The sequence below is a fragment of the Mesoplodon mirus genome (genome assembly GCF_964341445.2).
Source record: "Mesoplodon mirus genome assembly, chromosome: 4".
Classification (NCBI taxonomy): Eukaryota; Metazoa; Chordata; class Mammalia; order Artiodactyla; family Ziphiidae; genus Mesoplodon; species Mesoplodon mirus.
The window spans coordinates 30,364,061-30,388,130 of NC_138979.1; the positions used below are offsets into that span (position 1 = coordinate 30,364,061).

Genomic DNA, 24,070 nt, shown 5'->3' on the forward strand with positions numbered 1-24,070 from the left:
ACAGTGAGAATTTCGACAGACAGACAGAAAATATAAGAAGGTACCAGGCAGAAGTCACAAAGCTGAAGAACACAATAACTTAACTGAAAAATACACCGGAGGAGTTCAACAGCAGACTAGATGAGGCAAAGAAAGGATCCGTGAGCAAAAGACAGGGCAGTGGAACTCACCCAAACAGAGAAGCAAAAAGAAAAAAGAATTTAAAAAAAAGTGAAGATAGCTTAAGGGACCTATGGGACAACATCAAACACAATAACATTCGAATTATAGGGAATGCAGAAAGAGAAAAGAGAGAGAAAGGGGAAGAAAATTTATTTGAAGAAATAATGTCTGAAAACTCCCTTACCTTGGGGAGGAAGCAGACATCCAGGTCCAGGAATCTCAGAGAGTTCCAAACAAGATGAACCCAAAGACACCCACACCAAGACAGGTTATAATTAAAATGTCAAAAGCTAAAGATAGAATCTTAAAAACAGCAAGAGAAAACCAATTTGTTATATACAAGGGAACCCCCATGGGACTATCAGCAGATTTCTCAGCAGAACCTTTGCAGGCTAGAAGGGAGTGACATGACATATTCAAAGTGCTAGGAAAAAAAAAAACACCTTCCAACCAAGAATACTCTACTGGGCAAGGTTATCATTCAAAATTGAAGGAGAGATAAAGAGTTCTCCAGACAAGCAAAAGCTAAAGGAGTTAATCACCACTAAACTGGCCCTACAAGAAATGTTAAAGGGACTTCTTTAAGCTGAAAAGAAATGGAACTAATTGGTAACAAGAAAATAACTGAAAGTGAAAGTCTCACTGGTAAGGTAAATAAGGTAAATATACAGGAAAGGAAGTGGGTTCATCACTTATAAAGCTAGTATAAAGATGATATGACAAAAGTAGTAAAAATAACTGTAATAATTAGTTAAGGGATAGACAAAATAACAAGATGTAAAAACTGACATCAAAAACATAGAATGTGGTGGGAGGTAGTGAAAATGTGGTTTTAGAATGCACCCAAATTTAACTTACTATCAACATAAAATAGATTGTTGTATATATAGGCTGTTGTATGTGAGTCCCATGGTACCCACAAAGCAAAAACCTACAGTAGATACACAAAAGATAATAAGAAAGGAATCTAAGCATAACAATACAGAAAGTCATCAAAACACAGGGAAGAAAGCAAGATAACAAGAAAGAAACAGAAAAACTACAAAACAGTCAGAAAACAATTAACAAAATGGCAGTAAGTATTGATACATTCCTATCAATATTACTTTAAATGTAAATGGACTAAATTCTCCAATATTTATCCATAGTTGAATGGATAAACAACAACAACAACAAGACTCAACTATATGCTGCCTACAAGAGACTCACTTCAGATGTAAGGACAAATACAGACTGAAAGTGAAGGGGTGGAAAAAGGTGTTTCATACAAAGGGAAACCAAAAGAAAGCTGGGGTAGCTATACTGGTATCAGACAAAATAGACTTTAAAACAAAGTCTGTAATAAAAGACAAAGATGGGCATTAAATAATGATAAAGGAGTCAACCCAATAATAAGATATAACATTTATAAATATTTATGTATCCAACATAGGAACACCTAATATATAAAGCAAATATTAACAGACCTAAAGGGAGAAATTGACAGCAATACAGTAACAGTAGGGTGCTTTAATACCCCACTTACATCAATGGATAGATCATCCAGACAGAAAATTAATAAGAAGACATCAGACTTAAATGATGTTTAAAAGATGGACCTAATAAATACAGAACATTCCATCCCCAAATAGCAGAATATATAATCTTCTCAAGTGCACATGGAGCATTCCCCAGGATAGATCATATGTTAGGCCACAAAACAAACCTAAATAAATTTAAGAAGACTGAAATCATATCAAGTAATGGTATGAAACCAGAACTCAATTATAAGAAGAAAACTGGAAAAATCACAAGTATGTAGAAATTAAACAACATGCTACTGAACAACCAATGGATCAATGAAGAAATAAAAGGAGAAATTTAAAAAACCCTTGAAACAAACAAAAATGAAAATACAACATAACAAAATCTATGGGATGCAGCACAGACAGTTCTAAGAAAGAAGTTTATAGCAATTCAGGCCTACCTCAAGAAACAAGAAAAATTTCTAATAAGCAATCTAACTTTACAACTAAAGAAACTAAAAAAATAAGAAATGAAGCCCAAAGTTAGTAGAAGGGGAGAAATAATAAGGACCAGAGTGGAAATAAATAGAGCCTAAAAAGACAATAGAAAAGATCAATAAAACTGGTTCCTTGAAAACATAAAACAAAATTGACAGACCTTTAGCTAGACTCACTAAGAAAAAAAGAGAGGGCTTAAATAAACTCATAAATGAAAGAGGAGGCATTACAACTGATATCAAAGAAATACAAAAGATCATGAGACTACTAGGAACAAACTGGCCAACCGAGAAGAAATGGATAAATTCCTAGAAACATAAACTCTTCTAAGACTGAATCATGAAGCAATAGAAAACTTGAATAGACCAATTACTAGTAGGGAGATTGAATCAGTAATCAAAAAACTCCCAACAAACAAAAGCCCAGAACCAGATGGCTTCACTGGTTAATTCTACCAAACATTTGAAGAAGATTTAATACCTACTATTCTCAAACTCTTACAAAAAAATTAAAAAGGAGGGAATGCTTCCAAACTCATGTTATGAGGCCAGCACCACCCTAATACCAAAACCAGACAAGGACATCAAAAAAAAAGAAAATTACACAGGCCAACATCCCTGATAAACATAGACATAAAACTCCTCAACAAAGTATTAGCAAATCAAATTCAGTAATACATTAAAAGGATCATACATCATGATCAAGTGGGATTTATTCCAGGGATACAAGGATGGCTCAACATCTGCAACTCAATCAACATGATACACATCATGAAGATAAAAATCATATGACCATCTCAATGGATGCAGAAAAAACATTTGACAAAATTCAACATCCATTTATGATAAAAACTCTCAACCAAGTGGATACAGAGGGAACATGCCTCAACATAATAAAGGCCATATATGACAGGCCCACAGCTAACCACACTCAACAGTGAAAAGCTGAAAGCTTTTCCCTTAAGATCAGGAATAAGACAAGGATGCCCACTCTGGCCACTTTTGTTTAACATAGTATTGGAAGTCCTAGCCAGAGTGATTGGCAGGAAATAGAAATAAAAGGCATATAAATTTGAAAGAAAGAAGTAAAACTATCACTATTTCTGGATGATATGATTTTATATATAGAAAACCCTAAACACTCCACAAAAAAATTGTTAGAACTAATAAATTCAGTAAAGTTTCAGGATACAAAATTAATATACAAAAATCTGTTGCATTTTATACACTAACAACAAACGATCAGAAGAGAAATTAAGAATTAATACTATTTACAATTGCATCAAAAAGAATAACACATCTAGGAATAAATTTAACTAAGGAGGTGAAAGACCTGTACATTGAAAACTATAAGACACTGAAGAAAGATATTGAAGATGAAACAAATAAACAGAAAGATATTTCATGTTCATGGATTGGAATAATTAATATTGTAAAAATGTCCATATTACTCAAAGCTATCTACAGCAATCTACAGTTCCAATGCAATCCCTATCAAAATTCCAATGACATTTTTCACAGAACTAGAACAAATAATCCTAAAATCTGTATGAAACCATAAACGCCAAAGCAATCGTAACAAAGAAGAATAAAGCTGGAGGCATCATGCTCCCTGATTTGAAACTATATTACAAAGCTATAGTAATCAATATAGTATGGTATTGCCATAAAAACAGAAACATACATCAGTGGCGCAGAATAGAGAGCCCAGAAATAAATCCAATCATATATGGTCAATTTAAAACAAAGGAGGCGAGAATATACAATGGGGAAAGGACAATCTCTTCAATAAACGGTATTGGGAACACTGGACAGCCATATGCAGAAGAACAAAACTGGACAAATATCTTACACCATACACAAAATTAACTCAAAATGGATTAAAAACATGAATGTAAAGACCTGAAACCATAAAACTCCAAGAAGAAAACATAGGCGGTAAGCTCCTTACCATCACTCTTTGGCAATATTTTTTTGGATGTGACTCCAAAGGCAATGGCAACAAAAGTAAAAATAAACAAATGGGACCACATCAAACTAAAAAGCTTCTGCTCAGTGAAGGAAACCATCAACAAAATAAAAAGGCAACCTCCTGAATTGGAGAAGATATTTGCAAATCATCTGTCTGATAAGGTGTTAAAATCCTAAAGAACTCATTCAGCTCAATAACAAAAAACCACAATCTGATTAAAAAATGGGAAGAGGATCTGAATAGACGTTTTTCCAAAAAAGACAAACAGATGGCCAACAGGCACATGAAAAGATGCTCTACATCACTAATCATCAGGGAAATGCAAATCAAAACCACAGTGAGCTATTATCACCTCACACCTGTCAGAATGGCTATTATGCAAAGGACAAGAAATAACAAATGTTAGTGAGGATGTGGAGAAAAGGGATCCCTTGTGTACTGTCAGTGGGAATGTAAATTGGTGCAGACACTATGGGAAACAATACAGAGACTCCTCAAAAAATTAAGAATAGAACTACCATATGATCCAGCAATCCCAGTTCTGGATATTTATCCGAAGAAAATGAAAACCCTAATTCAAAAAGATACATGCACCCCCATGTTCACTGCAGCATTATTTACAGTAGCCAAGATATGGAAACAACTTAAGAGTCCATTGATGGATGAATGGATAATGAAGATCTGAGACACATATACAACGGCATATAATCAGCCATTAAAAAGAATGAAATCTGGCTTCCCTGGTGGAGCAGTGGTTGAGAGTCTGCCTGCCGATGCAGGGGACATGGGTTCGTGCCCCGGTCCGGGAAGATCCCACATGCCGTGGAGCAGCTGGGCCCGTGAGCCATGGCCACTGAGCCTGCATGTCCGGAGCCTGTGCTCCGCAACGGGAGAGGCCATAGCAGTGAGAGGCCCACATACCGCCAAAAAAATAATAATAATAAAAAGAATGAAATCTTGCCATTTGCAACAACAGGGATGGACCTTGAATGTAAGTGAAATGAGCCAGATAGAGAAAGAAAAATACTGTATGATTTCACTTATACGTTGAATCTAAAAACCAAAACAAAACTCTCAGATACTACAGTCCCCCCTTACCCATGAGGAATACATTCCAAGACTTGAAGTGAATGCCTGATACCATGGATAGTACTGAACCCTGTACATACTATGTATTTTCCTATACATGCATACCTATACCTATGACAAAATTTAACTTATAAATTAGGCACAGTAAGAGATTAACAACAATAAGAATAAAATAGAACAATTATAACAATATACTGTAATAAAAGTTATGTGAATGCAGTCTGTCTCTTTCTCGCTCTCTCTCAAAATATCTTATTGTACAAATTTAATGTCTTTTCCATCTTAACTAAGCACTCATCATGCACTGTGGCCATAACTTTTGCAGTGTGAGGTTCAACAGCAAAACTGGCACAAATTTCTTTTCCTTCTTCACAATTTCACGGATAGATTTGTTCTTACTGTAGATCTTAGTAACCTCAGCATACGATTTTTTTGTTTCCTTATTAAATCGAGAACTTTCACCTTTTCACTTAAAGGAAGCACTTTACAGCTTCTCTTTGGCATATCCGAATTGCCAGCATCACTATTCCTTGGGCTTTGGGGCCATTATTAAGTAAAATAAGGGTTACTTGAACACAAGCACTGTGTTACCGCGACATCCATCTGATAACTGAGATGACTACTAAGTGCCTAATGGAGGGATATACTAGACAAAGAAATGATTCATGTCCCAGGCAGGGCTGAGCGGGTTGGCGCGAGATTTCATCACGCTACTCTGATGGGCATGCAATTTAAAACTTATGAATTGTTTATTTCTGGAATTTTCCACTTAGTATTTCAGGCCACAGTTGACTGCGGGTAATTGAAACCACAGAAAGCGAAACCATGGTTAAGGGGGCACTACTGTACAGAGAACAGACTGGTTGTTGCCAGAGGGAAGGGGGTTTGGGGTGGGGGGGAAATGGGTGAAGGGGATCAAGAGGTACAAACTTCCGGTTATAAAGTAAATAAGTCACGGCGATATAACATACTGCATGGTGAATATAGTCAATAATATTGTACTGCAAATTTGAAACTGCTAGGAAAATGAATCTTAAATGTTCTCATGACAAGAAAAAATAGTTCATAACACTGTGGGGTGACAGATGGTAACTAGACTTATTGTGATCATTTCACAATGTATACAAATATTGAATCATTATGTTGTACACCTGAAACAGTATAATGTTGTATGTCAATTGTATTTAAATTTAAGAAATCTAGTTCTCTGAAAAACCTATTTTATAGGAAATAGCAAACTTTTCACTAGTCTGATCAAGGGAAAAAGGAGAGATGCCATGAATAAGATTAGGAACAATTATAGCTACGAACATGGAGAATATATTTTTTAATTATGAAAATATGATATAAACATATGTCATGTTTTTGTCATATATTTGAAAATCTGGAGAAATTGATGATTTTCTAGGAAAATTTAACTACTAAAATTCCCTCAAGGAGAAATGTAAAGCCTGAACAGACCTAGCTCTTTAAAGAGTCACCATGTCTGGGCTTCCCTGGTGGCGCAGTGGTTGAGAGTCCGCCTGCCGGTGCAGGGGACACGGGTTCGTGCCCCGATCCCGGAGGATCCCGCGTGCCGCGGAGCGGCTGGGCCCGCGAGCCATGGCCGCGGAGCCTGTGTGTCCGGAGCCTGTGCTCCGCAACGGGAGAGGCCACAGCAGTGAGAGGCCCGCGTACAGAAAAAAAAAAAAAAAAAAAAAAAAAAAGAGTCACCATGTCTGGTCAGACTGATTAATAAGTTCTACCAACATTTCAAAAAACAGGCAATGTCCACAGTATGTAAACTGTTTCAGAACACAATAAACGCTAGAAAGCTTCCTAACTCATTCTACAAAACCAGCTTGATTCTGATACCCAGACTCATGAGGGACATCACAAAAAAAAGAGCGACTGTAGCTCAATCTATCTTATAAATAAAGATGGAAAATCCATGCATAAACTATTAACAATTGAATGCAGCACTGTATTAAAAGAACAATACTCATAATCAAATACAACTCATTCCAAGAATGGAAGGGTGAAATTTCCAGTGTTAGGAAATCTATTACTGAAATTTACTACATTAAACAGATTAAATAGTAAAGTTGAAAAACAATAAAATCACCTCAATAAATGCTTTTTTTAAAAGCATGTAATAAAATTCAACATTCATTCCTGATCAAAACTCTTGGAAATCTAGGAATATAAAAATTTCCTTAATTTAATAAAGAGTAACTGCAGGAAACCCACAGAAGACACCTACAAATGGTGTAACACAGGATCATTCCTGTATACATCAGAAACAAAACACCACCACCTACAGACAACCACTATTAATTATTCATCAGGAGTTCCTATACATTGAAATAAGACATGAAAAAGAAATGACAGTAATTAATTAAAGGGATAAAAGCCACCATTTACAGACAGCTTTTATTTACAACCTGTCTAGAAAAGCCAAGAGAATAAAGAATAATAGCACCGGGCCTCCCTGGTGGCGCAGTGGTTGAGAGTCCGCCTGCCGATGCAGGGGATATGGGTTCGTGCCCCGGTCTGGGAGGATCCCATATGCCGCGGAGCGGCTGGGCCCGTGAGCTATGGCCGCTGGGCCTGCGCGTCCGGAGCCTGTGCTCCGCAACGGGAGAGGCCACAACAGTGAGAGGCCCGCATACCGCAAAAAGAAAAAAAAAAAAAAAAAAAAAAAAAAAAAGAATAATAGCACCAATAGAGTTCGTTAAGGTGGCTAGGTACAAAAAACCGACACACAAAAATCAATAGTTTTTCTATATCCATTTCAATAATAATTAGCAATATAATTAAAAAAAAAATCAACCTAGATATAAACCTAATAAGAAATGCATAAGATCAATATGAAGACAGTGATAAAACTATTTTAAATGATGTCAAAGAAGACCTGAATAAATAAAAACATACCATGTTCCTGGGTGGGAAGACTCAATACTGTAAAGATGTCAATTCTCCCCCAATTAATCTATAATTTCCATGTAATCCCAATCAAAATCCCAACAGGATTTTTTATGGAACTTGGTAAGTAGATTCTCAAGTTCACCTGAAAGAGAAAATGTGCAAGAATAGCCAAGAAATTTTTGAAAAAGAACCTTAAGAGAAAATTTATCCTATCAGTTATCAAAAAAATCTTCTTAAACCATGATAATTTAAAATGAAGTATTATTTAGGGATTAAAAGACTAATGAAACATAATGGAGGATCCAGTACACATAGGGGAACTTAGTATATGATAAGGGTGGCATGCAGAGATCACTAAGTATTAATTCTGGAGGAAAATAAAGTTACATTTCCCCTTCACAACATTCATAGAAATAAATTCTACACAGATTAAAAAGCTTAACAGAAAAGGCAAAACCATGAAGGTTTCAAGATGAACTATTCTTCTAAAGCTAAGTTTTTAGATGAAATATAAAACAGATTTATTATCTTGGGCTTTTCTAAGCAAGATCCAAAACCCAAGAGTCATAAAGGAAGACTAACAAATGTGACATCATAAAAATTTTAAACAGATTTTTATTGAAATATTACGTATAGAAAAAAGGGCAAAATTCATCAATGTACAGCTCTACAACTTTTTAAAAATTAAAATTTCTCTGAAATGAAAGTTCAGGACTTCCAGTTAAACATGTAGGAGTGATCCACTCTCCTCTCTGAAAACAATAAAGATGACACATGCCTCTGTGATTCCCAAGGGTATATAATTTCTCCACAGAGTAGTGATGCACCTCAGGTCCATATGACTGGGGCATGGGCGGCTAGCGGAGTTTGTTTCTTTGCCACACTGTATTGCTTTTATAGCAAAAATGAAAAGCCACCTAAATGCCCATTATTTTAGATACAGTGATGTCTGACCAGGAATCACACAAACACATCATCTTTCCAAGAATAGGCAGTTTCTGTGGCATGATTTGTTGGAGGAGAAAAAGTAAGTGACAGTCAGATATGCCCCTGTCCCTGCTGTGTCCACATATAATGAATTAATGCCAATTCACTGGTGAGGGGAGGGGATCTCTCAGAGATACTGGACCAGCAGAAGAGAAGGATCTGGGTTCACAGTGCCTACAGCCTAGCTCACTCCCCCTTCTCTTCCTTCCCACATTTTAGCATCTTACTGGCCTAGAAAGGAAGATCTCAATCCTCTCCAGCCAGTCACTAGTCATAACCAGAAAGTGACTAGCATGACACCTCTGCAAGAATGCTGCAAAAAATGAGGAAAAAGGGGTCATAACAAGTGCAAGAAAATGATGAAAACTATAAACAAACATTTCTCCATAATATCCAAAATTTAAAGAAAAAAATGATTTCTCTATGAAACAAGAGCTCAAAGAGATACAAGGATTCCATGAAGAAATAACAAGACAAAAGCAAGAGGCCCAAAGTGTGTTCATCCTCAGGAAAGAAACAGATGGAAAAATTAAAGACTTTTAGAAATGAAAGCCATATTAGAGTTTTCTCTAGGGAGAAAAAGGCACTGGGGAAACTGTAAGAGACACAGAGGACAAGCCTGAGGAAAAATAAAATAGAAAAGAAATAAGTTAAATATGTTTAGAAAGAGATATAGAATTCAGGAAATAGAGATCCAATATATGTATAAGTGGTACACAGGAAGCATAGAACTGAACGTATGTAGCTAAAAATATTCAAAAATCATGACAAGAAAACTTGCCTAAAATTTTAAAACACCCAGATCTTTTTAAGGATACTGAATCCCAAGAACAGCTGCTATAGAATAATCCTCAGCCAGAGGTGGGCCAGCAAAGCTACTGGACTTCAAGGATAAAGGAAGAATCCTATCCAAGCCAAAAAGTCGTCACCTACAGGGGGAAGAAGTTGGGCTGTCTTCAAACTCTTCCAAGCAACAATGAATCCAGGGCCTCCCTGGTGGCGCAGTGGTTGAGAGTCCGCCTGCCGATGCAGGGGATGCGGGTTCGTGCCCCGGTCTGGGAGGATCCCATATGCCACGGAGCGGCTGGGCCCGTGAGCCATGGCCGCTGGGCCTGCGCGTCCGGAGCCTGTGCTCCGCAACGGGAGAGGCCACAACAGTGAGAGGCCCGCATACCGCAAAAAGAAAAAAAACAAACAAACAAACAAAAAAACAAACAAAAAAAACAATGAATCCAGAAGACAAACAGGTGATGTTTACCAAGCTCTGTAAGGCTGTAATATATACAAGATATAATTCAGGTGTAAAGGCAACCTTCAGAACTTCTCAAAGGTGAAAGAAAACAGCACCTGTTGGCCCTTCTTGAAAAAGTTACTTGGTGGCAAAGTCCAGGGAATTAAGAAATGAATCAAAATAAATTACTCAGGAATGGAAAAACTGTGCTGAAAATGATGGTGGTGACCAAGACTGAAAAACTGTGAGAATCATAGTGACAGACGGTTAATACTGAACCCCGACAATGTAAAAACAACATCAAAGAAAATAAACAAAAACCCTAGGGACTTCCCTGGTGGTCCAGTGGTAAAGAATCCGCCTTCCAATGCAGGGGATTGGGATTGACATATATAAACTAATATGTATAAAATAGGTAACTAATGAGAACCTGCTGTATAGCACAGGGAACTCCACTCCACTGTACAGTAGTAACTAACACAACATTGTAAAACAACTATACCCCAATAAAAAAAAAGAAGCAAGAAAAAAAATGCAGGGGATGCGGGTTTGATCCCTGGCCAGGGAACTAAGATCCCATATGCCATGAAGGAATTAAGATCCCATACGCCGTGGGGCAACTAAGCCCGCGAGCCACAACTACTGAGCTCCCACGCCTCAACATGAGAGCCCACATGCCACAAACTACAGAGCCCATGTGCTCTAGAGCCTGCACGCTACAACTAGAGAGGAGACACACCACAACTAGAGAGAAGCCCGAGTGCTGGAACCAGAGAGAAGGCTGAGCACCACAATGAAGAGACTGCATGCTCCAACTAACACCCAACACAGCCAAAAATAATAAAAGAAAATAAATTAAAAGAAAAAACTAATATTGAGGTGTGGGGTGAAGAAGTGAGAACAAACTGAAGTAAATGCTAATTATTAAATATGGGAAATATGTAACAACAACAACAAAATGTAACCCTGGCCTCTTAAAGACTGTAACAATCTTGGGGCTTTGTTTTTTTCAATGAAAGAGGGATATTTGAGAAAATATCTCATTATAAGGAAGTATTTATGTGAAGTTCAGCAATTCCTTCCCTTTAAACTTGTTTCTTTTTCTTCTGTTAAATTCACATAAACCAAATAAATTAAGCATAAAGTTAAACAGTAAACAAATAAAATTAAACATAGAATTAAATCTGAAGTTCGGCAATATTCAGTTTGACTTACTTTCTCTTGTGTTAAGTTTGCATAAAATTAAACTTAGTATATTTTACTGAAAACAAGTACAGATCTTCCTCGACTTATGATAGGGTTACATCCTGGTAAATGAATCGTAAGTTGAAAATATTAGCCCAGCCTACCTTAAACACGCTCAGAACACTTACATTAGCCTACAGTTGGGCAAAATCATCTAAAACAAAGCCTACTTTATAATAAAATGTTGAACATCTCATGTAATTTATTGAATACTATACTGAAAGTGAAAACAGAATGGTTTATCAGTTGTTTGCCCTTGTGACTGTGTGGCTGACTAGGAGCTGTGGCTGCCACTGCCGAGCATCATGAGACAATATTGTACTGCATATCGCTAGTGCAAGAAAGCAGCAAAATTCAAAATTCAAAGCAGAGTTTCTACTGACTGTGTATCACTTTCACACCACAGTAAAGTTGAAAAATCATAAGTCAAACCATCATATATCAGGAACCATCTGTATAGTATGATCAAATGTTAAAGAAATAATATTGTCCATCCATCTCTCCATCCACCCATCAATCCACACTCTGTATATACGGTTTAAAGATTTTTGTTAAAGAGTAGAAACTAAGAGCTGGGGCCTGAAGTCAGCTTGGTTTGATCTTTGGCCATAAACTTTCTGGCCCTTACCTGTGAAATGGGGATAAAAGTAGCATCAATGACATAGTGTTTTGTAAAGATTACATAAGACAATACATACAGAGATCAGTGCTTGTGATCTAGCAAAATCTCAGTAAGTACTGGTTATTCCTGTTTTCACCAGGATCCAGATGATATTTTACCTTCCTTGTGCTCTTCTGCAGTTTGATACAGCATTATATATATTTTGGAGTTATCTTGACTTATTAGTAATGTTCTAGCAAGCATATTATTTTAAATATATAATTTGGACAGTTCTACTACTTTCATTCGATTTATTTTTATGTGATAAAACATGTAAGAAACATGCAATTCTACAAAGAAATCTGGTAGAAAAAATTACTCCATTTGTATAAATATATAGTCAAACTTTTAGGAGCCCATCTGTGGTGATTTTAAACCATAACCACAAGTCTTTGACATTTTTCCATTCAAAAGGTGCAGCCTAATTTCTCTCCCCTTGAGTGTACGTAGAATTCATTTCTAAAGAATAGAGTATGACCTAAGTGACAGTATGTTACTTCTAAGACTAAGTCATAAGAAAAACATTGCTGCTTCCTCCTGGTTCTCTCTTTGAATCACCTGCAATAAGAGAAGCTGGCTACATGCCATGGGGACACTCTAAGAACCCCATGGAGAGATACACGTGTTGAGGAAACAAGGCCTCCTGCCAACAGCCAACAAGGAACTGAGGACTTCAGCCAACAACAAAGAAGTGACCCATCTTGGAAGTGGATACTGCAGTCCCAGCCAAGCCTTCAGACTACAGTCACAGCCAACCTCACGAGTGACCCTCAGCCAGAATCACTCATTTAAGCCACCATCTGTGCTAGATAACAAATGTTTGTTTGAGTAACTGTCATGCAGCAATAGATAACTAATACATCACCTATCTGGTAAAGAAACAGAAACCATGTTTTAGTGTCAATAATGGCAGAGTAGCTTCTATCACACTAACTCTTCTAAAAGTAATAATTATAAACCCTGGACTAAATACCTTTTTAAGAAAACACCACCTTTTTAAGGGCATTGGAAAGCAACCATAAGAAGGCAGAGGCAGGCAATTCAGTTCTTAAAAGAGCAACAATACTGGGTATGATGCGAGTTTATACTTTTCCTCTGAGGGAACTCCCCATTTCTCTTGATGCAGAGAAGCTAGAACTCCATCAGGAAAATGCAATCTTATTCTCCTGGGGAGTCGTGGGATGGAGTCTGGGATTGTTAGAGCAGCTGGAAATTGAGAGAAATCCTAGAAATGAGAGAGCTACGGAAGAGGACATACTGAAACTTCCCTCAAACACTCAGCTAACCGCTGGACTAAACGTGTTTGGGCAACTCTCTAAGAAGTCCAGGAGGAAAGGAATAGCTGGAGGCTGAATGAGTGAGTGAGCAGATGTTCCAGCTGCTGCCCATTGCAGGGGAGTCAATTTGGAGTTTCAGTCTTGCCAAGTTAGAGGTACTGGCTAAACACTTCAGTCTTTCCGCTGAAATACCAAAAGGGTCACACTACCTAAGAGTAAAGATTATGTGCTTGGGCTAAAGGATTTTCTCTAAGGCTAAGGACAAATCAGAAAGAGATCAATCCTAAAAAAATGAAAAATCAAGCCTCCATAAGTTCAAACTGAACTGACTACAAGAACAAAACTCAACAGTTTTCAAGGATAACAGGATCAAGAGTCCCCACAATGTAGCATAACAATGTCCGGTGTCCAATAAAATGCGCAAATGTGCACGTTGTAAAAAGAAATATCAACGACTGAAAACATACCCACATTCCCTATTTATCCCTCCCCGCACCTTTGGTATCCATAAGTTTGTTTTCTAAGTCTGTGAGTATATTTCTGTTTTGCAAATAAGTTCATTTGTATCATTTTTTTAAATTCCACATATAAGTGATATCATATGGTATTTGTCTTTGACTTAAAATTGGGAATTTGGGATTAACAGATACACACTATATATAAAATAGATAAACAACAAAGACCTACTGTATAGCACAGGGAACTATATTCAATATTTTGTAATAACCTATAATGGAAAATAATCTGAAAAAGATATATATGTATATGTGTGTGTATAAATACACACATACGCATCACTTTGCTGTACACCTGAAAACTGTAAATCAACTACACTTCAATTTTTAAAAAAAGAAACGGGGCAGAGTCAAGATGGCGTACTAGAAGGATGTGGAATTAGTGGCTCCGCACAACTAGGGCACCTACCAGGCACCCATGGGGGACCATGGACACCTAAGGGGAGGGGAGGAACCCCCAGTGACCGGGTAGGATATGGGACGTGAGAGGAGTGAAGGGGGAGGAGAAGTGGAGGCAGGACGGGACTGGCGCCCCTGCGGGGTGGCTGGGGGAGGGGAAGAGATCCCACGCCCGAAGGGGGAAATTGGGGAACCACTGGGAGGGCAGAGGAACAAAAGAGAGCGTGGCCAGGTTTCCCGTGCCCACTTGGGCTCCCGGGAGCCTGCTGAGATCCCAGGCCTGACCCTCTGCCCACCGAGGCCCCCTCCACCACGTGGGTCCTGAGGGAGTGGGAGGGAGGGAAGGGGGAGCAAAAGTAAAGGCCAGACCTCTGGGACCAGCACCCCTGAGCAGTGGCTGGGGAAGGGGAGGAGTTCCTACACCCAGCGGGACCCACCCATGGTTAAGGGTCCCGTGGTGAGGGGGCAGACCCTGGGGGAGACAGTGGGGGAGGGGTGTGAAGGAACGGAAGGGAACGTGGCCAATGCTTTCCCTGTCCACTTAGGCACTGGGAAGCCTGCTGGACTCCTGGGCCTAATCCTCTGTGCTCAGAGCCTCCCTCCTGTCACGCAGAGCCCAAGCCCTGTCCCAACACCCCCACACAGGCCACTACCTCTACACTTGGAGACGCTCTCTGAGACTCCCTTCAACGTGCTGGTCCTAAACTCCACCCACACACCCTCACTCAGGGCCCTACCTCCAAACTCCGGAACCCCACACTCCAGAGGCCCTCCTTTCGACTTGCTGCCTCTCCCCTTTCACTCAGGTCCTAAGCAGAGGCCCCACCCCACGCTCAATCATCACCCCTACCACCCGCCTAGGTCCTGCCCCACCCTAAACCCCACCCCTGCCTAAGTTCCACCCCCTGCCTAAACACCCCCATAGCCAAGGCTTTTGGGTTTTTTTTCTTTTTTTTTTTCCTCTTTTACATTGGGATTCTGTTTTACCTTGTTGATTCACTGTTGTTGATTCTTTTATATTTTTATTTTTCCTAATAAACCTTTTCTTTTTCTAATTTTATTTTACTCTTTATACTTTGTTAGTGATCTCTCCTTTTGGCTTTTTGCCCCCACCACCCTTTTTTTTTTCTTTCTTCTGCTGTGGTTTTATTTTACTTTGTTGCAGCTGTTTCAATTATAGTTTTATTTTTCCTAATATATTTTTTATCCTTCTAATTTTATTTTGTTTTTTATTTTTGATATTGTACTGCTCCTTTCTTTCTTCCTTTTTTTTTTTTTTTTTTAAAGTGCCACGAAGCTTGCCACATCTTGGTTCCCAGGCCAGAAGTCAGGCCCGAACTCCTGTGGTGGGAGCTCTGAGTCCAAACCACTGGACTAACAGAGAACCTCAGACCCCAGGGAATATCAATTGGAGTGAGGCCTCCTAAAGGTCCTCATCTCAGCACCAAGACCCAGCTCTATCTAACTGCCTGCAAACTCCAGTGCTGGACGTCTCAGGCCAAACAACCAGTAAGACAGGAATACAGTACCACCCATCAAAAAAAAAAATAAAGTGACAAAAAAATATTTTACGGATGAAGGAGCAAGGTAAAAACCTACAAGACCAAATAAATGAAGACGAAATAGGAAAACTACCTGAAAAAGAATTCAGAGTAATGATAGTAAAGATGATCCAAAATCTCGGAAACAGAATGGAGAAAATACAAGAAACACTTAACAAGGATCCAGAAGAACTAAAGAGCAAACAAACGATGATGAACAACACAATTACTGAAATTAAAAATACTCTAGAAGGAAACAGTAACAGAATAACTGAGGCAGAAGAACGGATAAGTGAGCTGGAAGATAAAATGCTGGAAATAACTGCCAGGGAGCAGAATAAAGAAAAAAGAATGAAAAGAACTGAGGACAGTCTCAGAGACCTCTGGAACAATATTAAATGCACCAACATTCGAATTATAGAGGTACCAGAGGAAGAGAAAAAGAAAGGGGCTGAGAAAATATTTGAAGAGATTATAGTTGAAAACTTCCCTAACATGGGAAATAGTCAAGTCCAGGAAGCACAGAGAGTACCATACAGGGTAAACCCAAAGACAAACATGCTAAGACACATATTAATCGAACTATCAAAAATTAAATACAAAGAAAAAATATTAAAAGCAGAAAGGGAAAAGCAACAAATAACATACAAGGGAATCCCCATAAGGTTAACAGCAGGTCTTTCAGCAGAAACTCTGCAAGCCAGAAGGGAGTGGCAGGACACATTTAAAGTGATGAAAGGGAAAACCCAACAACGAAGATTACTCTACCCAGCAATGATCTGATTCACATTCGATGGAGAAACTGAAACGTTTACAGATACGCAAAAGTTAAGAGAATTCAGCACCACCAAACCAGCTTTAGAACAAATGCTAAAGCAACTCCTCTAAGTAGGAAACACAAGATAAGGAAAAGACCTACAAAAACAAACCCAAAACAATTAAGAAAATGGTAATAGGAACACACATATCAATAATTACCTTAAATGTAAATGGACTAAATGCTCCAACCAAAAGACATACACTGGCTGAATGGATACAAAAACAAGACCCATACATATCTTGTCTACAACAGACCCACTTCAGACCTAGGGACACATACAGACTGAAAGTGAGGGGATGGAAAAAGATATTCCATGCAAATGGAAACCAAAAGAAAGCTGGAGTAGCAATTCTCATATCAGACAAAATAGACTTTAAAATAAAGACTATTACAAGAGACAAAGAAGGACACTACAAAATGATCAAGGGATCAATCCAAGAAGAAGATATAACAATTATAAATACTTATGCACCCAACATAGGAGCACCTCAATACGTAAGGCAAATGCTAACAGCCATAAAAGGGGAAGTCAACAGTAACACAACCATAGTAGGGGACTTTAACACCCCACTTTCACCCATGGACAGATGAACCAAAATGAAAATAAATAAGGAAACACGAGCTTTAAATGATACATTAAACAAGAGGGACTTAAATGATATTTATAGGACATTCCATCCAAAAACAACAGAATGCATTTTCTTCTCAAGTGCTCATGGAACATTCTCCAGGAAAGATCATATTTTGGGTCACAAATCAAGCCTTAGTAAATTTAAGAAAACTGAAATCGTATCAAGTATCTTTTCCGAACACAGTGCTATGAGACTAGATATCAATTACAGGAAAAAATCTGTAAAAAATACAAACACATGGAGGCTAAACAATACATTACTAAATAACTAAGAGATCACTGAAAAAATCAAAGAGGAAATCAAAAAATATCTAGAAACAAATGACAATAAAAACACGATGACCTGGGCTTCCTTGGTAGCGCAGTGGTTGAGAGTCCGCCTGCTGATGCAGGGGACACGGGTTCGTGCCCCAGTCTGGGAAGATCCCACAGGCCGCGGAGCGGCTGGGCCCGTGAGCCATGGCCACTGAGCCTGCGTGTCTGGAGCCTGTGCTCCACAACGGGAGAGGCCACAACAGTGAGAGGCCTGCGTATCGCAAAACAAACAAACAAACAAAAAACATGACGACCCAAAACCTACAGGATGCAGCAAAAGCAGTTCTAAAAGGGAAGTTTATAGCAATACAATCCTACCTCAAGAAACAAGAAACATCTTAAATAAACAACCTAACCTTACACCTAAAGCAATTAGAGAAAGAGGAACAAAAAGACCCCCAAAGTTAGCAAAAGGAAAGAAATCATGAAGATCAGATCAGAAATAAATGAAAAAGAAATGGAGGAAACAATAGCAAACATCAATAAACCTAAAAGCTGGTCCTTTGAGAAGATAAACAAAATTGATAAACTATTAGCCAGACTCACCAAGAAAAAAAGTGAGAAGACTCAAATCAGCAGAATTAGAAATGAAAAAGGAGAAGGAACAACTGACACTGCAGAAGTACAAAGGATCATGAGGGATTACTAGAAGCAACTCTATGCCAATAAAATGGACAACCTGGAAGAAATGGACAAATTCTTAGAAAAGCACAACTTTCCAGTGTGAACCAGGAAGAAATAGAAAATATAAACAGACCAATCACAAGCACTGAAATTGAAATTGTGATTAAAAGTCTTCCAACAAACAAAAGCCCAGGACCAGATGGCTTCACAGGCAAATTCTATCAAACATTTAGAGAAGAGCAAACACCTATCCTTCTCAAACTCTTCCAAAATATAGCAAAGGGAGGAACACTCCCAAACTCATTCTATGAGGCCACCCTCACCCTGATACCCAAACCAGACAAGGATGTCACAAAGAAAGAAAACTACAGGCCAATATCACTGATGAACATGGATGCAAAAATTCTCAACAAAATACTAGCAAACAGAATCCAACAGTACATTAAAAGGATCATACACCATGATCAAGTGGGGTTTATCCCAGGAATGCAAGGATTCTTCAATATATGCAAATCAATCAATGTGATACACCATATTAACAAATTGAAGGAGAAAAACCATATGATCATCTCAATAGATGCAGAGAAAGCTTTCGACAACCTTCAACACCCATTTATGATAAAAACCCTGCAGAAAGTAGGCATAGAGGGAACATTCCTCAACACAATAAAGGCCATATATGACAAACCCACAGGCAACATCTTCCTCAATGGTGAAAAACTGAAACCATTTCCCCTAAGATCAGGAACAAGACAAGGCTGCCCACTCTCACCACTCTTATTCAACTTAGTTTTGGAAGTTTTAGCTACAGCAATCAGAGAAGAAAAGGAAATAAGAGGAATCCAAATCGGAAAAGAAGAAGTAAAGCTGTCCCTGTTTGCAGATGACATGATACTATACATAGAGAATCCTAAAGATGCTACCAGAAAACTACTAGAGCTAATCAATGAATTTGGTAAAGTAGCAGGATACAAAATTAATGCACAGAAATCTCTTGCATTCCTATACACTAATGATGAAAAATTTGAAAGAAAAATAAGGAAACACTCCCATTTACCACCACAACAAAAAGAATAAAATACCTAGCAATAAACCTACCTAAGGAGACAAAAGACCTGTATGCAGAAAACTGATGAAAGACACTGATGAAAGAAATTAAAGATGATATAAACAGATGGAGAGATATATCTTGGATTGGAAGAATCAACATTGTGAAAATGACTATACTACCCACAGCAATCTACAGATTCAGTGCAATCCCTATCAAACTACCAATGGCATTTTTCACAGAACTAGAACAAAAAATTTCACAATTTGTATGGAAATACAAAAGACCCCGAATAGCCAAAACAATCTTGAGAAAGAAAAACGGAGCTGGAGGAATCAGGTTCCCAGACTTCAGACTATACTACAAAGCTACAATAATCAAGACAGTATGGTACTGGCACAAAAACAGAAATAGAGATCAATGGAACAGGATAGAAAGCTCAGAGATTATCCCATGCATATATGGTCACCTTATCTTTGATAAAGGGGGCAAGAGTATACAATGGAGAAAAGACAGCCTCTTCAATAAGTGGTGCTGGGAAAACTGGACAGCTACATGTAAAAGAATGAAATTAGAACACTTCCTGACACCATACACAAAAATAAACTCAAAATGGATTACAGACCTAAATATAAGGCCAGACAGTATAAAACTCTTAGAGCAAAACATAGGCAGAACACTCTATGACATAAATCACAGCAAGATCCTTTTTGACCCACCTCCTACAGAAATGAAATAAAAACAAAAATAAACATATGAATAAACAAATGAAACTTAAAAGCTTTTGCACAGGAAACCATAAACAAGATGAAAAGACAACCCTCAGAATGGGAGAAAATATTTGCAAATGAAGCAACTGACAAATGATTAATCTCCAAAATATACAAGCAGCTCTTGCAGCTAAATATCAGAAAAATAAACAACCCAATCCAAAAATGGGCAGAAGGCCTAAATAGACGTTTCTCCAAAGAAGATATACAGATTGCCAACAAACACGAGAGGATGCTCAACATCATTAATCATTAGAGAAATGCAAATCAAAACTACAATGAGGTATCATCTCACACCGGTCAGAACGGCCATCATCAAAAAATCTACAAACAATAAATGCTGGTGAGAGTGCAGAGAAAAGAGAAACTTCTTGCATGTTGGTGGGAATGTAAATTCATAAAGCCACTATGGAGAACAGTATGGAGGTTCCTTAAAAACTAAAAAGAGAACTACCATACGACCCAGCCATCCCACCACTGGGCATATACCTTGAGAAAACCATAATTCAAAAAGACACATGTACCACAATGTTCATTGCAGCTCTATTTACAATAGCCAGGACATGGAAGCAACCTAAATGTCCATCGACAAATGAATGGATAAAGATGTGGCACATGGGCTTCCCTGGTGGCGCAGTGGTTGAGAGTCTGTCTGCCGATGCAGGGGACACGGGTTCGTGCCCCGGTCTGGGAAGATCCCACATGCTGCGGAGCGGCTAGGCCCGTGAGCCATGGCCGCTGAGCCTGCACATCTGGAGCCTGTCCTCCGCAACGGGAGAGGCCACAACAGTGATAGGCCCGCGTACCGCAAAAAAAAAAAAAAAAAAAATGTGGCACATGTATACAATGGAATATTACTCAGCCATAAAAACAAATGAAATTAAGTTATTTGTAGTGAGGTGGATGGACCTGGAGTCTGTCATACAGAATGAAGTAAGTCAGAAGGAGAAAAACAAATACTGTATACTAAAGGTATATATGGAATCTTAAGAAAAAGAAGGTTCTGATGAACCTAGGGGCAGGACAGGAATAAAGACACAGACGTAAAAATGGACTTTAGGACACGGGGAGGGGGAAGGGTAAGCTGGGACGAAGTGAGAGAGTAGCACTGACATCTATACACTACCAAATGTAGAATAGATAGCTAGTGGGAAGCAGCTGCATAGCACAGGGAGATCAGCTCAGTGTTTTGTGGTCACCTAAAGGGGTGGGATAAGGAGGGTGGGAAGGAGACCCAAGAGGGAGGGGATATACGGATATACATATGCATGTAGCTGATTCACTTTGTTATACAGCAGAAACTAACACAACACTGTAAAGCAATTATATTCCAACAAAGATGTTAAAAAAGAAAAAATGAAGAAGGCATTCCACAGAAAAAAATAAACAAACATACCCACAAATGACTTATTGGAATTAGTATAAAAGACTGTAAAATAACTCATAAGTATGTTAAAGAGTCCAAAGAAAAATACAGGTATAATGGGTGAAGAGAAGGGAAATATAAGGAAAGATTTGGAAATATTAAAAAAAAAAAAAAGCCAAATGGACATCACAGAACAGAAAAGCACAATATCTGAGAAGGAAAGAAAAAAAAAATTCATTGGGTGGAATCAACAACAGATTGGACACAACAAAAGAAAGGATTAGTGAACCTGAAGAAGACAGTGAAAAAGAAATTATAAAATTTGAAGCACACAGAGAAAAAAAGATTTTAAAAAATGAACACAGCCTCAACCTGTGAGGTATATCAAGCAATCTAACAAGTATAATTGGTGCCCAAAGAGAAAAGAGAGGAAACAGGATTGCAAAAAATACTGACAGAAATTTTTCCAAATTTGATTTAGAAAAAAAGTGATAATAATAATAACCCAGGAGGAAGCACAGCTAACCCCAAGCTGGATCAATATGAAAGAAATTACACCAAGGGACATTATAGTCACAGACAAAGCACAGATAGAGAAAAAAATAAAAGTAGCCAGAGGAACAAATCACATTACATAAAGGGGAACAACAATAAGATAAGTATGACAACTGACTCATCATCAGAAACAATGGATGCCAGAGACAACGGAATAGCATCTTTAAAGCCTGAAAGAAAAACATGTCGGCCTAGAATTCTGTGTTCAGCAAAATTGTTTTCAAAAATGAAGATGAAATTTAGATAAATTTCACCTAAAAGCTGAGATGACTTCTCGCCAGCATACCTACATATAAAGAAATACTAAAATACTAAAAGAAATTCTCAGGCTGAAGAAAAACTGAAACCAGTCAGAAGAAATAGGAAGCTAGAAAATAAGGAAGAGCACCAGGACTGATAAATATGTAGGTAAGTATACTTCTTTCCATAAGTATTTTAAAGCCAACTGTTTAAATAAGAATAAACATTGGGTTTATAATATATGAAGTAAAACACAAAAACAACAGCATAAAGAACAACAGTGAGTGTGAACTCAAATAATGTTTTAGGTTTATATACTGTACATGAAGTGGTATAATATAAATTCCACATAGATTGGAATAAATTAGGATATCCATTTTAATCTCCTGAACAACAACTTTAAAAATAAAAAAGGTATAAAAAGGTAGAGCTCATGGTCACACCAGGGGCATCTCAGAGAAATTCCCTGCTCTGTGTCAACATGTAGAGAGAGAAGCTATGTTAGGGGTGCCTGAAGGCTGCCCTGTCCAGGGGTGGGCTTGGAGGGGGGGGCAGGAAGAGGTGCGGCTGCCTGTATGGAGAGGCTACAGTTGTGTGCAGCAGCCTTGGAGAAGTGGCTGTTACAGGTTCCCTGGGTCAGTGCCAACCTCAAGCCCACACTATGTCTCCATTGCAAACCCAACCCGGTGTCACAGACAGCTTATACCCGTTGTCCAAGGACACAGAGCCAGTGGGTGGTGGGAATGGAACTGGTACCCAGGTCAGCCAGGGAGACTTCTCGTGGCTCTTCACTCATCAAGAGCTCCAAGGAGAACTTACACATCTCAACGTAAAAGAACTATCCATGAAGGAGTGAGGCCAGGTGACAGCCTCCTGATCAGTTCTGCAGGACACGCCCTTGGTGGTTAATGATGGCTGGTTAAATCCCAGCCACTTCAAAGGTTTCCAAGGGAAAGAGCAGGCAGAGGGTCCTAAATAAGTGAAAGCTGGGGACCCTGTTTTCAAAACTCAAGATATTCCCCAAAGACTGCATGACCCAGAGTCCTCCACCTTGTGCTGCTTGTAGTAGAGCTGAGGGAGCTACAACCACCTCCACAAAGGCAAAGCAGCAGAGAAGGCCACACCCCAGGAAGGCATCCCAGCATGGCCATCGGCGTGCGTGTGAGCACTTCCAAACAGACAGCCAGTGCCCCAAGGCCATGTGGACAGTCGAGGACAATTGATGCCCCGGCCACACCTGCTCAGTGCCAGCTCAGTGATGCGCACCTACCAGGCACTGCAGAGGACTTACTGACTGACTGTCTGCCAGTCTGAGTTGTCAATCTGCCAGGCTCAGGGGGCGGGGCAGGGGCGGAGGGCGAGGAAGACCTGTGACTCTTTGCTCTAAAGCCCCATCCTAACAAGAGAAGCTTGACTCACAAATGGAGAAACCAAACAACAGAGCCAGAGACACACAGGGTCAGGCGTGCTCCTTAAAGGGACCTGGAAGGCTGACCTCCCTCAGTAAACAAGACGAGGGGGGACACCTGGATTTGGGGAGCACTCCATGGAGCAGAGAGGGCATGAAAGGCCATAAGTCATGGGTGGACTGAGCAGAACGGAGCGGCGGGGAGAGGTTTTTGGGGTGAGGCAAATGTTACCAGCCCGTCATAAACAGGGGAGACCAGGCATCTCTGGGGGACACTATGACAAATGTCCTCTGGCTAAAGCTGA

General features: G+C 39.0%; 1 protein-coding gene across 3 annotated transcripts in view; it reads right to left on the reverse strand.

The window, feature by feature from the left end:
- The window catches only part of PCSK6 (proprotein convertase subtilisin/kexin type 6), a gene marked incomplete at its 5' end in the record, with an annotated part of 195,603 nt that overhangs the window by 102,143 nt on the left and 69,390 nt on the right, over positions 1-24,070 (reverse strand). The window lies entirely within an intron of this gene.